This window comes from Ambystoma mexicanum, chromosome 4q (assembly GCF_040938575.1).
Source record: "Ambystoma mexicanum isolate Mex_15411 chromosome 4q, UKY_AmexF1_1, whole genome shotgun sequence".
Taxonomy (NCBI): domain Eukaryota; kingdom Metazoa; phylum Chordata; class Amphibia; order Caudata; family Ambystomatidae; genus Ambystoma; species Ambystoma mexicanum.
Genome location: NC_090928.1, coordinates 926459746 through 926471594, shown reverse-complemented (window position 1 = coordinate 926471594; position 11849 = coordinate 926459746). Strand labels below are relative to the sequence as shown.

Genomic DNA, 11849 nt, shown 5'->3' with positions numbered 1-11849 from the left:
ACTTCTGGCATTATATGAATGTACTTTGTTTTGGACACTAACCGGCAGGACACTGCCTGGCACTTATCTGTTTGTAGTATTAAGCTTCTTACATGAAATGTGTACCCATGTGTACCAAGAATGTATCATTTGTTTTTGGGGCACTTTAAATTAAAATGTCCCAAGTATTGACTTGAGGAATTAAAGCTGGGCTCCTTGATTTACTAATCAATTACAACATAAATCAGTTGTGTCTTTTTGTGAACACTCCTCATCCACTCTGTTCAAACTTATCACACCCAGTGAGCATACAATAGGTAACAAGCGCAGCCTGTGTAGATGGTTACCCCTTACAATTCGTTCTAGTCCAGGTGATAGTGGGAGATCACCTTACCATCCACACGACAGCAGCTTTACCAATATTTGATCAGATCATCCATTTAGACTTCCAGGTGTGCGCACTCCTGAATAGGGCCCTACTCCCACAATCCCTTTGTTCTATGACTTGCCCTGCGGTCTGCTGCACTGCTCTGTACACAGTTACAATAACGCATTTTCATAATGACAGACTACCTTAAGAATAGAGAAGAGGACAGTGCTGCCCTCTTTGCACCCAGGGGTTCTGATACTAACCCCTTTAAATCCAGACCTAATATATCTGAAACTCTCATACAAAAATTCATTAAACTTGAAAGGTTATGTAAAAAAGAAATCAACAAGTTTTGGGAACAGGTATCGCTCAAAAACTATATTCAAAAAAATATTATACCAAGAGGTTTGAGAATATTAATCTTTCCAGACTTCGTACACAAAGATGACCAGGACCTGGCAGCTGATTGGGAATCAAATGTCACAGTCAGCTCAGAGAACATGATGAAAATTTTAGTTAAACACGCCGAACGTGAACATGTTCGAGTAGTCGAAGAGATAGAAAAACTTAAAACTGAAATCAAAGATATGAATAACCTGGCCAGTTCGAAAGAAAAAAACTTCGCCAAAATGAATGAGATCCTGGTTGAATACCAGGACGAGATCAAGTTGCGCAAATTTAGAAAATTTTATAGAGATGAAAAAGACTATCTGAATGATAGAGTCTACACCTATCAACCTAAATATGATGGGGACTTATCACAAATAGCCACACCAACGGCGTCTCCTGTCACATCGGATACAGATTCAGAAACTGACACTACTACCAATCCAAACCAAGAGGGAGAACAGGCGAACGCCGAAGGGTCTCGCCATTATCGACGAGGCTTCCTAGCTGAGATCAAAAGGTATAAGAAAGGCAACCAATCAACATACAACTTACAAAACAAACAAGTTCGTTTTCAGCAAAATGTCCCTTTAGGACGCAAAAATCTTCCTACTCCAACAACCTCAGAGGAGGAAGAGGAAGAGGAGCAAGGAGGAGAGGAAGGGAGAGATACAAACAAAAGACTCACCAGATCCAGTTCCAGGAAACCGATACCCAAGTCTATACTAAAAGCCTAGTTGTCAATTTATCTGATAAACACCTCTCACCTCAACAGCTTTCTGTCCTTAACCATGGGCTTTCCTTTGCTCCAGCTGCCACATCCGATATGACTGAACTTCAAATTGACCTGTATAAATTTTCGAGAAAACTCAAACTCAAAAAATTCTTTCATAACAAGGATGTAACGTTTAGACCGATGGAACAACTTCCTCCTACTAGCTCACAAAGTATACAAGAAATCGAAAATATTCATCTGCTACATAACCTTATGGGGCAAGACTCTAAAAGTTTGTGTGAAATTCAGGCAGAACTTGGCATCCATCAACGAAATATGGACATCACGGAACACAAAAACAGATCCAAATTTTTACCACCTATCACGGGAGACAACGTTATTGATACATTTTATAAGACAATCACCAAAGAAATTCATAAACACATTGATGGTCTCCAACAAAATTGCAGCAGTAAAAAACAGAATTTAACTAAATTGGAACGAAAAGCACTACAAGATATCTGTGAAGACAGTACCATCATTATTAAGGAAGCAGATAAAGGTGGCAATATTGTCATCCTTAATAAATCTGATTATATCAAAATGGCAATGGAACACCTTGGAACACCAGGATGCTATAAGACACTTACGTCCAACCCTACCACTCAAACTCTAAAAGAATTACAAACCCTACTTCAATTTTGGTATAACCAAGGTCTACTATCAGATGAGGAAAAAATGTTCTTGTTGACTGCTAAACCACTTATGCCAACGATCTACTTTTTACCGAAGGTTCACAAACCCTTTCTGACTCTTCCACAGGTCAGACCAATTATGAGTGGGCAAGGAGGTGTCACGGAACCACTTGCAGACTATATAGACAGCAGTATCAAACATTTGGTACCTGAGATTCCAGCATACCTTAAGGACACAACGCACACGTTGCAAATATTACAAGGGATCACCTGGAAACCTTCTTATTTTTTAGTGACTTTGGATGTGGCATCTCTATATACTTCTATCCAACATAAACTGGCCCTGGATACGATTGACTTTACCTTTAGAACTTTTTCTGTGTCTCATTACACACATGTTCAGATGATTAAAAACTTCCTAGAATTTACTCTCTCACACAACCAGTTTCTCTTCAATGGCAATTACTACTCACAAAGTAGGGGGATTGCAATGGGGGCTAAGTATGCGCCCTCTCTGGCCAATTTATTTATGGCCTACTTTGAGGAAAGATATATCTTTCAAAACAATCCCTACAAACATCACATTATCAGTTGGAAAAGGTACATTGATGATGTACTGGCCATTTGGGATGGCAGTAGAGAAGTTTTTGAAGCATTTATGCTTTATCTTAATGATAATACCTTTGACATTAAGTTCACAGGCCACATTGACCCGTTTGAAATCACGTTTCTAGATTTGAAAATCCAAATTGTCTCTGATTCCATTGAAACCTGTACGTTTAGGAAAGCTACAGCAGTTAACTCCATTTTACACGCCAGCAGTAACCATAAACATAGTGTTATTCGCAATATCCCTAAAGGTGAAATACTCAGAGCTAAGAGAAACTGCAGCCAAGATGAAACATTTCTTACAGAATGTAAGTCTATAGGATACAGATTTCGGGAAAGAGGGTATCCAATATCACTAATCAGGAATACAACCAATGCAGCTATGCAAGTATCCAGATCGCAGCTATTGACCGAGAAGCCAAAATCAACTCGAGAACAATATCCGACACATGTCAACTTCATCACTAAATTTTCTAGTGATTACAAATTTATTCAGTATATACTACAAAAGCATTGGCACATCTTGCATTTAGACTCTGATTTGACACCATATATCACGGGTCGTCCGAATATCATTTTCACCAAAGCTACCACTTTGCGAAATATCTTGAGTCCCTCTTTCCTCAAACCTGATCCTATTGGACAGGATAGCTGGCTCTCTACCAAGTCCAAACCAATAGGCTTCTATAAATGCGGCTCTTGCAATTTTTGTCATCATGCCCTAGCACCAACCCAAACTTTTAGTTGTCATAATGGCCTCCAAACCAAAATATCTGACTTTATCAATTGTAGAACGAAATATGTTGTTTATGCCATTATATGTGTTTGTAAGAAAGTGTATATTGGGAGTACGATTAGAGAAGTACGTTTCAGGATCCGGGAACACCTCAATCATCTTAGTAGTCAGGACACGAGACTTCCCCTGGCCTCCCACTGGCAGAAACATCATCAACTGGACAATACTAAAGACATCAAATTTATTGGATTACAACACATCAAACAACATCAGAGAGGTGGCAACAGAGAACTGACCCTACGGCAGCAGGAAGCAAGAATGATCTGCAAATTACGCTGCTTATCGCTTGGCCTGAACCAAGATTCCGAACTTAATGTGTTTTTATAAATCAGGAGTCGGTCTGGTGGCACAGCAAGCTAACGTTGTGGCTTCCTTCAGATCACTGGTATGACTTGCAATGCATGCAGAATATTTCTTATATCAACACTACTAAAAGTACCTTGCCTATTCCAATTAATACTACAAGACACAAGTGTGTTGGCACCCTTACACGCAACCTATTTACTGGTTCCCCAGCCCAAGCTACATACTATAATAGATTTATCTGCTGTACTTTTACCCGCAACAGCTAATCCTCACTTTTTATACCAAAACTTTCATTTCCCAAAAATAATTTCTCGACCCCAGCGGATAACTGAATATCCAATATCTTCAAATTAAACCCCAGCGCTCGGTGCCTGTTGGAAATAATTTTCCTTTATATCATAAATGTGGCAACAACTTTCTTTGCGTTTAAGCCAACTTTGGCATTCAATATCATTGCACTTTTTTAGTACTTATTGCTTATTAGGTGCAACAGTCTGTGCAACACGCACCCTTATGTTAAAAACCAATTTGTAGCCGTTTTGGAATATATATTAGCTCTCTAACATGTAAGATTTTGTTTAATACTTGCATATTAAACAACCACGGATTTTCACTAGCAGGCACACATGTTAGCTCTATTGTCCCACCAGATGCACCATTCACAACTTTGAATTAGCATTGCACGGAATGACCAGCCCTTTTCTGCCTTCCGGCTTGGTTCGTCAGTCTTAGCAACTAGGTCAGGTGACCTTGTCACCTGACTGACCCTGCAGAGGTTACTATAGTAACCCCTCGTAACTGCGACTGCCTTCAGCACTTGAGAAACTGCCTGCCACTGAGCACGTCTACTTCACAAGCCGGTAAGCATTTATTATCGCATTTAGCAACTTACACGGCTCGCATTTAAACCCATCTCACATAAACACGGTGTTATATTCATTTTACAGATTACGGCCAGATATCCGGAATCAGCACACCCAATACGAACCTGTTTACTGCATTATTGCCACCCCAATGGCATTTCTGCCGAGCAATATATCACGACCTGTTTAGAAGTTAAGGTAATAACTTTTTGCCTTTCATTTATTGCACATGATACCAACAATCGGTGATTATATCATCTACCCAAGCAAGTCGTTCTGAATAGACTAAATACGCTTCACTTGCTTTATATTTCACAGTACACTGAACTGACCAGTAACATGCTTTTGGAACCGTCCGTTGCTCCATTTTTTCTACAGCTTGACAGAGAATAATTACAATGAGGTATGCTTTATTTTTTATAGCCTACATACTCACCTTCAGAGTCATGTCATGCACGCAGTAATTTAAACAGTATATTTTTCTTCTTTTTTCCTTCTTTTCTCTCCCATTTCCAATTGCTCCTTGCTTTGACACCCTCTCCCCCCCCCCCCTGGCAGGTTTCTAAATTGAACACAGTTCAGGATTTAGCATCAGCACTATAGCCCAATGCACTATATGTATCTATATGCCCTGATGACGACCTCATAGGTTGAAACACGTGTTGGCATTTTTTCGCATTTCCTGATGGCATTTTCTGCATTTCTTGACATCTGAGGCATTTTCTGCATTTTTTTTGGCATTTTTTTGGCATCTGTTTGGCATTTTTTGTACTTCTGGCATTATATGAATGTACTTTGTTTTGGACACTAACCGGCAGGACACTGCCTGGCACTTATCTGTTTGTAGTATTAAGCTTCTTACATGAAATGTGTACCCATGTGTACCAAGAATGTATCATTTGTTTTTGGGGCACTTTAAATTAAAATGTCCCAAGTATTGACTTGAGGAATTAAAGCTGGGCTCCTTGATTTACTAATCAATTACAACATAAATCAGTTGTGTCTTTTTGTGAACACTCCTCATCCACTCTGTTCAAACTTATCACACCCAGTGAGCATACAATAGGTAACAAGCGCAGCCTGTGTAGATGGTTACCCCTTACAATTCGTTCTAGTCCAGGTGATAGTGGGAGATCACCTTACCATCCACACGACAGCAGCTTTACCAATATTTGATCAGATCATCCATTTAGACTTCCAGGTGTGCGCACTCCTGAATAGGGCCCTACTCCCACAATCCCTTTGTTCTATGACTTGCCCTGCGGTCTGCTGCACTGCTCTGTACACAGTTACAATAACGCATTTTCATAATGACAGACTACCTTAAGAATAGAGAAGAGGACAGTGCTGCCCTCTTTGCACCCAGGGGTTCTGATACTAACCCCTTTAAATCCAGACCTAATATATCTGAAACTCTCATACAAAAATTCATTAAACTTGAAAGGTTATGTAAAAAAGAAATCAACAAGTTTTGGGAACAGGTATCGCTCAAAAACTATATTCAAAAAAATATTATACCAAGAGGTTTGAGAATATTAATCTTTCCAGACTTCGTACACAAAGATGACCAGGACCTGGCAGCTGATTGGGAATCAAATATCACAGTCGGCTCAGAGAACATGATGAAAATTTTAGTTAAACACGCCGAACGTGAACATGTTCGAGTAGTCAAAGAGATAGAAAAACTTAAAACTGAAATCAAAGATATGAATAACCCGGCCAGTTCGAAAGAAAAAAACTTCGCCAAAATGAATGAGATCCTGGTTGAATACCAGGACGAGATCAAGTTGCGCAAATTTAGAAAATTTTATAGAGATGAAAAAGACTATCTGAATGATAGAGTCTACACCTATCAACCTAAATATGATGGGGACTTATCACAAATAGCCACACCAACGGCGTCTCCTGTCACATCGGATACAGATTCAGAAACTGACACTACTACCAATCCAAACCAAGAGGGAGAACAGGCGAACGCCGAAGGGTCTCGCCATTATCGACGAGGCTTCCTAGCTGAGATCAAAAGGTATAAGAAAGGCAACCAATCAACATACAACTTACAAAACAAACAAGTTCGTTTTCAGCAAAATGTCCCTTTAGGACGCAAAAATCTTCCTACTCCAACAACCTCAGAGGAGGAAGAGGAAGAGGAGCAAGGAGGAGAGGAAGGGAGAGATACAAACAAAAGACTCACCAGATCCAGTTCCAGGAAACCGATACCCAAGTTTATACTAAAAGCCCAGTTGTCAATTTATCTGATAAACACCTCTCACCTCAACAGCTTTCTGTCCTTAACCATGGGCTTTCCTTTGCTCCAGCTGCCACATCCGATATGACTGAACTTCAAATTGACCTGTATAAATTTTCGAGAAAACTCAAACTCAAAAAATTCTTTCATAACAAGGATGTAACGTTTAGACCGATGGAACAACTTCCTCCTACTAGCTCACAAAGTATACAAGAAATCAAAAATATTCATCTGCTACATAACCTTATGGGGCAAGACTCTAAAAGTTTGTGTGAAATTCAGGCAGAACTTGGCATCCATCAACGAAATATGGACATCACGGAACACAAAAACAGATCCAAATTTTTACCACCTATCACGGGAGACAACGTTATTGATACATTTTATAGGACAATCACCAAAGAAATTCATAAACACATTGATGGTCTCCAACAAAATTGCAGCAGTAAAAAACAGAATTTAACTAAATTGGAACGAAAAGCACTACAAGATATCTGTGAAGACAGTACCATCATTATTAAGGAAGCAGATAAAGGTGGCAATATTGTCATCCTTAATAAATCTGATTATATCAAAATGGCAATGGAACACCTTGGAACACCAGGATGCTATAAGACACTTACGTCCAACCCTACCACTCAAACTCTAAAAGAATTACAAACCCTACTTCAATTTTGGTATAACCAAGGTCTACTATCAGATGAGGAAAAAAATGTTCTTGTTGACTGCTAAACCACTTATGCCAACGATCTACTTTTTACCGAAGGTTCACAAACCCTTTCTGACTCTTCCACAGGTCAGACCAATTATGAGTGGGCAAGGAGGTGTCACGGAACCACTTGCAGACTATATAGACAGCAGTATCAAACATTTGGTACCTGAGATTCCAGCATACCTTAAGGACACAACGCACACGTTGCAAATATTACAAGGGATCACCTGGAAACCTTCTTATTTTTTAGTGACTTTGGATGTGGCATCTCTATATACTTCTATCCAACATAAACTGGCCCTGGATACGATTGACTTTACCTTTAGAACTTTTTCTGCGTCTCATTACACACATGTTCAGATGATTAAAAACTTCCTAGAATTTACTCTCTCACACAACCAGTTTCTCTTCAATGGCAATTACTACTCACAAAGTAGGGGGATTGCAATGGGGGCTAAGTATGCGCCCTCTCTGGCCAATTTATTTATGGCCTACTTTGAGGAAAGATATATCTTTCAAAACAATCCCTACAAACATCACATTATCAGTTGGAAAAGGTACATTGATGATGTACTGGCCATTTGGGATGGCAGTAGAGAAGTTTTTGAAGCATTTATGCTTTATCTTAATGATAATACCTTTGACATTAAGTTCACAGGCCACATTGACCCGTTTGAAATCACGTTTCTAGATTTGAAAATCCAAATTGTCTCTGATTCCATTGAAACCTGTACGTTTAGGAAAGCTACAGCAGTTAACTCCATTTTACACGCCAGCAGTAACCATAAACATAGTGTTATTCGCAATATCCCTAAAGGTGAAATACTCAGAGCTAAGAGAAACTGCAGCCAAGATGAAACATTTCTTACAGAATGTAAGTCTATAGGATACAGATTTCGGGAAAGAGGGTATCCAATATCACTAATCAGGAATACAACCAATGCAGCTATGCAAGTATCCAGATCGCAGCTATTGACCGAGAAGCCAAAATCAACTCGAGAACAATATCCGACACATGTCAACTTCATCACTAAATTTTCTAGTGATTACAAATTTATTCAGTATATACTACAAAAGCATTGGCACATCTTGCATTTAGACTCTGATTTGACACCATATATCACGGGTCGTCCGAATATCATTTTCACCAAAGCTACCACTTTGCGAAATATCTTGAGTCCCTCTTTCCTCAAACCTGATCCTATTGGACAGGATAGCTGGCTCTCTACCAAGTCCAAACCAATAGGCTTCTATAAATGCGGCTCTTGCAATTTTTGTCATCATGCCCTAGCACCAACCCAAACTTTTAGTTGTCATAATGGCCTCCAAACCAAAATATCTGACTTTATCAATTGTAGAACGAAATATGTTGTTTATGCCATTATATGTGTTTGTAAGAAAGTGTATATTGGGAGTACGATTAGAGAAGTACGTTTCAGGATCCGGGAACACCTCAATCATCTTAGTAGTCAGGACACGAGACTTCCCCTGGCCTCCCACTGGCAGGAACATCATCAACTGGACAATACTAAAGACATCAAATTTATTGGATTACAACACATCAAACAACATCAGAGAGGTGGCAACAGAGAACTGACCCTACGGCAGCAGGAAGCAAGAATGATCTGCAAATTACGCTGCTTATCGCTTGGCCTGAACCAAGATTCCGAACTTAATGTGTTTTTATAAATCAGGAGTCGGTCTGGTGGCACAGCAAGCTAACGTTGTGGCTTCCTTCAGATCACTGGTATGACTTGCAATGCATGCAGAATATTTCTTATATCAACACTACTAAAAGTACCTTGCCTATTCCAATTAATACTACAAGACACAAGTGTGTTGGCACCCTTACACGCAACCTATTTACTGGTTCCCCAGCCCAAGCTACATACTATAATAGATTTATCTGCTGTACTTTTACCCGCAACAGCTAATCCTCACTTTTTATACCAAAACTTTCATTTCCCAAAAATAATTTCTCGACCCCAGCGGATAACTGAATATCCAATATCTTCAAATTAAACCCCAGCGCTCGGTGCCTGTTGGAAATAATTTTCCTTTATATCATAAATGTGGCAACAACTTTCTTTGCGTTTAAGCCAACTTTGGCATTCAATATCATTGCACTTTTTTAGTACTTATTGCTTATTAGGTGCAACAGTCTGTGCAACACGCACCCTTATGTTAAAAACCAATTTGTAGCCGTTTTGGAATATATATTAGCTCTCTAACATGTAAGATTTTGTTTAATACTTGCATATTAAACAACCACGGATTTTCACTAGCAGGCACACATGTTAGCTCTATTGTCCCACCAGATGCACCATTCACAACTTTGAATTAGCATTGCACGGAATGACCAGCCCTTTTCTGCCTTCCGGCTTGGTTCGTCAGTCTTAGCAACTAGGTCAGGTGACCTTGTCACCTGACTGACCCTGCAGAGGTTACTATAGTAACCCCTCGTAACTGCGACTGCCTTCAGCACTTGAGAAACTGCCTGCCACTGAGCACGTCTACTTCACAAGCCGGTAAGCATTTATTATCGCATTTAGCAACTTACACGGCTCGCATTTAAACCCATCTCACATAAACACGGTGTTATATTCATTTTACAGATTACGGCCAGATATCCGGAATCAGCACACCCAATACGAACCTGTTTACTGCATTATTGCCACCCCAATGGCATTTCTGCCGAGCAATATATCACGACCTGTTTAGAAGTTAAGGTAATAACTTTTTGCCTTTCATTTATTGCACATGATACCAACAATCGGTGATTATATCATCTACCCAAGCAAGTCGTTCTGAATAGACTAAATACGCTTCACTTGCTTTATATTTCACAGTACACTGAACTGACCAGTAACATGCTTTTGGAACCGTCCGTTGCTCCATTTTTTCTACAGCTTGACAGAGAATAATTACAATGAGGTATGCTTTATTTTTTATAGCCTACATACTCACCTTCAGAGTCATGTCATGCACGCAGTAATTTAAACAGTATATTTTTCTTCTTTTTTCCTTCTTTTCTCTCCCATTTCCAATTGCTCCTTGCTTTGACACCCTCTCCCCCCCCCCCCCGGCAGGTTTCTAAATTGAACACAGTTCAGGATTTAGCATCAGCACTATAGCCCAATGCACTATATGTATCTATATGCCCTGATGACGACCTCATAGGTTGAAACACGTGTTGGCATTTTTTCGCATTTCCTGATGGCATTTTCTGCATTTCTTGACATCTGAGGCATTTTCTGCATTTTTTTTGGCATTTTTTTGGCATCTGTTTGGCATTTTTTGTACTTCTGGCATTATATGAATGTACTTTGTTTTGGACACTAACCGGCAGGACACTGCCTGGCACTTATCCGTTTGTAGTATTAAGCTTCTTACATGAAATGTGTACCCATGTGTACCAAGAATGTATCATTTGTTTTTGGGGCACTTTAAATTAAAATGTCCCAAGTATTGACTTGAGGAATTAAAGCTGGGCTCCTTGATTTACTAATCAATTACAACATAAATCAGTTGTGTCTTTTTGTGAACACTCCTCATCCACTCTGTTCAAACTTATCACACCCAGTGAGCATACAATAGGTAACAAGCGCAGCCTGTGTAGATGGTTACCCCTTACAATTCGTTCTAGTCCAGGTGATAGTGGGAGATCACCTTACCATCCACACGACAGCAGCTTTACCAATATTTGATCAGATCATCCATTTAGACTTCCAGGTGTGCGCACTCCTGAATAGGGCCCTACTCCCACAATCCCTTTGTTCTCTCACACACAGAATAAGGTCCATCTCTGGGTCGGGGTCTCGTGCGCACGCAGTTGCTGTGCGGGGAGTTACTAAAAGAAAGTCACCTTGTTCCTGTGAGGTCAGGCAAGAAACGGTGTCACAGCTCCAAACGTCCTCCGGACGGCGAGCGTTCAGACAGCCTCAAGATTTTGAAAGAAACTGCTCCGTAGTAATTCTATATGGATTCAAGGCAAACACAGCAAACAGTACTTATGCAGTACTTGACAGTTCTGGCCGTAGTGATTAATTATGCAATGCAATTGCATAGCACCAACACTGGAATGCCATTTCAGTGCACTAAATTGCAGGTATACCTATGTTTGCTATTTGGCCATCAGATGGCAGCAACTGGTAAACTGGTGTATGTAC

At 39.9% G+C, this 11849-nt stretch overlaps 1 long non-coding RNA gene across 1 annotated transcript; it reads left to right on the top strand.

Annotated features, from left to right (window-relative positions):
* Positions 1-10172: 10172 nt before the first annotated feature.
* LOC138467125 (uncharacterized) lies at positions 10173-10614 on the top strand. The gene is made up of 3 exons (XR_011268056.1): positions 10173-10208; positions 10296-10409; positions 10530-10614. It is a non-coding gene; the product is annotated as an uncharacterized lncRNA (long non-coding RNA).
* Positions 10615-11849: the final 1235 nt, after the last annotated feature.